Source organism: Peromyscus maniculatus, chromosome 7, assembly GCF_049852395.1.
Source record: "Peromyscus maniculatus bairdii isolate BWxNUB_F1_BW_parent chromosome 7, HU_Pman_BW_mat_3.1, whole genome shotgun sequence".
Classification (NCBI taxonomy): domain Eukaryota; kingdom Metazoa; phylum Chordata; class Mammalia; order Rodentia; family Cricetidae; genus Peromyscus; species Peromyscus maniculatus.
This window is the reverse complement of record NC_134858.1, coordinates 117,931,651-117,936,459: the sequence shown is the minus strand read 5'-3', so window position 1 is coordinate 117,936,459 and position 4,809 is coordinate 117,931,651. Positions and strand designations below refer to the sequence as shown.

The 4,809-nt window shown below is 45.7% G+C and overlaps 1 protein-coding gene across 3 annotated transcripts in view; it reads right to left on the bottom strand.

Moving 5' to 3' along the window:
• Positions 1 to 1,455: 1,455 nt before the first annotated feature.
• Mobp (myelin associated oligodendrocyte basic protein) overlaps positions 1,456 to 4,809 on the bottom strand; it is a 33,536-nt gene continuing 30,182 nt past the window's right edge. For 2 of the 3 annotated variants that reach the window (XM_076577375.1, XM_042282006.2), the window contains exons 6-7: positions 3,420 to 3,499; positions 1,457 to 3,330 (exon numbers count right to left, since the gene is read on the bottom strand). The gene's annotated coding sequence lies outside the window, so the exon portion shown is untranslated. Of the gene's footprint in view, positions 3,331 to 3,419; positions 3,500 to 4,809 lie in introns of all 3 variants that reach the window. The other variant, XM_042282008.2, reaches the window with a different exon arrangement.

Genomic DNA, 4,809 nt, shown 5'->3' with positions numbered 1-4,809 from the left:
AATCAGCTCCTGCAGGTTGTCCTCGTGCCACATGTGCACGCGCGCACACACACACACACACACACACATACACACACTCATACACACACCTATACACACACACTCATACACACACCTATACACACACACTCATACACACACTTGTGCCCACACACTCTTACACATGCTCGTGTTCACACTCACGCTCATACACACTCACACCCATACACATGCTCATGTTCTTTCTCTCTCTCTCTCTCTCTCTCTCTCTCTCTCTCTCTCTCTCTCTCAGTAAATAAATGTATTTAATAACTTTAAAACTGAGAGCTTAGGACATGAGCATGAGGTCTGCTAGCTTCTTGACTGATAATGACAGGTAAGGGGGAACAGCCAGGGTAATGGTCTGTACGCGACCTCTGTGAGAGCAGAGGAAGGGTCTGTCAGCCGCAAGGAAGGGAACAGGCATGGGGGCGGCTAAGGAGCAGGATGGCGAGGGGCCGAGAAGAGGAAGTACAGGGAGCTGTAGTTCCTGCTGCAGTTCATATGTGCATGGGACACCACTCTGACATCCATTGCTTTGTGTGCTAACTCAAAAAGCTACAAAAAGACAAAAATAAGAACAAAACAAAAGAATAACAGTAGTAAAATAGAAACAAATACCATTTTCAAGTTTAGAAAAAAAATCCCATGTTGAGACAGGCAGATATCTGTGAGCTGGAGGCCAACATGGTCTACTCAGGGAATTCTGGGCCAGCCAGGGCTATGTAGTGAGACCCTGTCAATAATAATAATTTTCAATCCCATGTCAAATTTTTCCACTGAAGCTCCACAAACTGAATTTATCTTATATATTCCATGTAGATTTTCTTTGGTAGTGACATTATGTATTAAATATACATTTTTTATTTATTTTATGTGTACAAGTGTTTTGTCTACACATATGTATGTGCACTCTGTCTGTACAGTGCCCATGGAGGTCAGAAGGGGACATCAGATGCCCAGGACCTGGGCTTATGCATGGTTTTGAGCCACCATGTGGGTGCTGGAAATTGAACCCAGGTCCTCTGGAAGAGCAGCCAGTACTCTAACCACTGAGCCATCTTTCCAGTTCACGACTTTGTATATTAGAGGCCCACAGGTAAGTAGACTTGCTTTGCACCAGCCTGCGCCAGTTCATAGTTAAATGATAGCCAAGTGTGGGACGGACAGTCGAGAGCGATGAACGTCCTACCTGAGGGAGCCCACTGGGCAACCTCTTCCCATTCATACTGAGAAAATCATCACCGTGGGAACATTCACACTACGGGAATTAGCAAATGCTAACCCAGGGCTTCCTGCCTGGAGACCCCAGCAACTCCAGCCACATGCCTCAGTTTCTCCCAAAACCTAAGATTAATTAACATCCAGGATAGTCTACCATATGTCAGACATTGTGGCTATGAATTCCTACTAAAGAAACTTATAAAGAACAGCTTTTGGAGTTTCATGTAATTTCTCTAGTATTTACTGGGGAATGTTCCTCAGAATCCATGTTAAACAGAAAAACATTACATAATGATTACATCGCGCTTCAGCTATGATGCTCAAGGCACATTACGCTGTGACCCACCAGCTTGAAGGAATCTCCAGACAGGCTTGATCCACCCCCAGGTTTTATTTCAACAGAAGACAGACAAAATGTAGTGGTTTCTGGTTATTCACATTAATGGGCTAATATCCAATGCTGTGCATGGGTTAACAAGTGCTCTTTGTCTTGGGGGTGGCGTGGAGGGGAGGGTGAGATGAGCGAGCACTGGAGATGGAGTCCCCATGATGTTTCCTTAATGGGTTGGGGTGAGGCTCGCCAGTGGGTTGCTGTGCGCTATCTCACCCTAGTTCTTCCCAGCCCCGTTACTCTCAGGAAGGAGATAGCCTCGGGCAGTTCACCGTTAGACCCTGTCCGTCAGAGAGGTTGTCACTTAGATATTCATTTAGCACCAGAGTTTCTGCACGAAGTTGTTCTGCAGTTAAATTCCCCTGCCTTCGCATTGGCACTTCTGGGGCCACATAGCACCCTCGGGTTAGGAAGCCGGGGCCCTTCCGGGATCTTGGGACAGTATGGCCTGCTTCTTCTTGCTGGGGCGCAGCATTCTGAGCCATCTCTTCCTTCCTCCTTACTGTCTTCCTCTCTCTGCAGCTCCACACCTTGAACATGGCCCCCATCCCTGCACTCCAATCTGAACTTTACCAGGTCTGGCTGTGAGGGTGCAACGGTGGCCTTTGGGGTCTCCCAGCATCTGCCTGTGCTTGGCCACCCAGCTCCCAGCACAAAGCCGTTCCTGGTGCTCTTCATGTCCCTCCACCAAGTACTGTACATCCCTCCACGTTCCCCAACATCCTGTTGTCCTCTCCTACTTACCTGGTCCCTAAAGGAAAATTTGAGAGCTGTATTCCAATTGGTTCCCTTTTCTCACAAGCCAAGGACTCTATCCCAGACCCAAAATTGATTCAAAGCAAATGTTTTTTGGTGTTTTTTAAGATTTATATAACTGTGGAAGCATCCAAGGCTGTTCACAAATTTCCCATTTACCCTCTCCAAACAAATGTATGTCCCCTAGTATTGTTAAACTATTTCTATGTAGCTTTTAGTCAGGGTTATTTCTTCAAGCCAGGAATTATTTCTTATACTTTTATTTCTGAGAGGATTCATTTTTAATATCTTTGTCTTTTGCTATCATTTTAAATTCTATTGCATTATAGAAAAAGTATGAGATTTTATGGCTTCTCCTTATTGAGCAATAACCAATATAGGATTGTGGGCTGTCGATATTGATACCTAGGATGTCATACTGGGTTTGCCGCCTTATGCTTGCCTTCTGTAGTCCTGGCTCTGCTGTCTAGATTCACCTGCTTGATACAGTCTGCCTGACAGACTGGCTTTAACTGATGTTTAGGACTTTATTTGAAAATATCCCCAAATTGATTCTCTCATTCCCTTATGGATAGAAAGTTTGGCTAATTGCATTCTATTTCCCCTCTTAACTACAAACCATGATCTTTTAAACAAATTTGTGTGTTTCCTCTTCTCTAAAAGTGTGTAAGTGTTCTCCAGGATGGATGCCTAAAATTATAGTCACTTGATTAGAGGTTTTAAGATACCCTGCCTTGCTAGTGTCCCGGGGTACAGTGGTAGGATGACATCTACCATGACAACGTACAAATTCCCATCAGTAGCATCTAGGACTCTCCTCACATCATTGCCAACGCTTGACAATTTCTTTTTTATATTTCCCACTTGGATAGTTGTGTAACACGAACTTGTTTTGCACATCCCTGAAGACACACACATCTTCAGATAGAGGAACCTGAGTCCTGGGCAGAATAAACAGACATAAATCTGTACTTAGTGACATCACAGTGACAGTTCAGACCAACCAAACACAGGGAAAACAGAATCTTACCGTGGAGAGTCAAGAAGATGGATGGCAGACCTCTCGTTGGCACTTACAGAGGGAGGTGATGGAATGGCATCGCCACAGTGCTGAGGGGAGAGAAAAACTGTCAGCTACAACACTGGCCAGGGGCGTGCAATCCCCAGCTCTTCTGGCAGCTGCACCCCTGCATTTCCCACGGGCTGCCTACATTCTTCAGAAGCAGGTACCCCATTCTCATGAAAGGGATGGACATGTCTGTGAAGAAAGGCAAACACCTGAACCCCATGACCTACATGGAGATATAGCTTGTGTGTTTCCGATTCTTACATCTGAGCTTCCTGAGAGGAAGTCCTTTCTGAGATATAAACCAAAGAAGAGATGCCAAGTAAAACTCAGAGAAGATAAGAGGAAAACAGTACAACTTAAGAGGTTATAAACAGAGCTGGCAAGATGGCTCAGTCCGTCAACCTGAGTTTGATCTTGGGTCCCATGTGATAAAGGAGAAAACTGCCTCCTAAAAGTTGTCCCCTGACCTACACACATGCACACACAAGTTCCAGCTAGATTAGATACACTTTTTTAGTTTACTGTCTGGAGTTGTAGGCTTGGTAGAGGGCAGGTGGGCTGTGTATCTCAACCAATGTGAAAAATAAAAAGAGGGGCAGCCACCAAAGAACAATGTACCAAAGCATTGTCCCTCAGAGAGTGAGTTTAGTAGACCTACCCGCCAGCAGCTTTCCCACCCAGGAAATGGAGGGACTCGATTTCCCTGTGTGCATTCCCACCTGAGCACAGAAGCCACACAGGCCCCCATGCCCTGGTCCTGCACACACATGCTCTGTTTATTGGGGTGAAAGACAACACAGCCCGTGGGAACGACAGCACTGTAGGGCTGGGGAGTTTCTGGAAGCTTCTGTGACCTGAGTTTGTCCCTGAACAGGTAAATGACTCAAACGCCACAGGCTGAGCCGTTGGGACGACACCACTGGTTAGTGTCAGATTTAGAGAAAGCCTGGATCTGCTAACTCTGAAGTCACCTCCATTCCCTCGGACACAGCATCGCAATCTCCATGATGTCCCTCGGGAAGTCAGTCACCATTTGCCATGCTAAACCTTTAGAGTCTAAGCTCTTCCTTGGTGTACACAGCAGCACTGTGGGACAGGCAAGACAGTTGTCACCAGTCTCCTTCTACCAGGCAAGAAAGTGAGGGGTTAAAGGGGTGCAAAGTCCTGCTGTGTCCGTTTCATTTCCCTTGATGGCATAACATATCTTGATTGAAGAAAGAAAGAAAGAAAGAAAGAAAGAAAGAAAGAAAGAAAGAAAGAAAGAAAGAAAGAAAGAAGGAAGGAAGGAAGGAAGGAAGGAAGGAAGGAAGGAAGGAAGGAAGGAAGGAAGGAAGGAAGGAGGGGGAGGGAA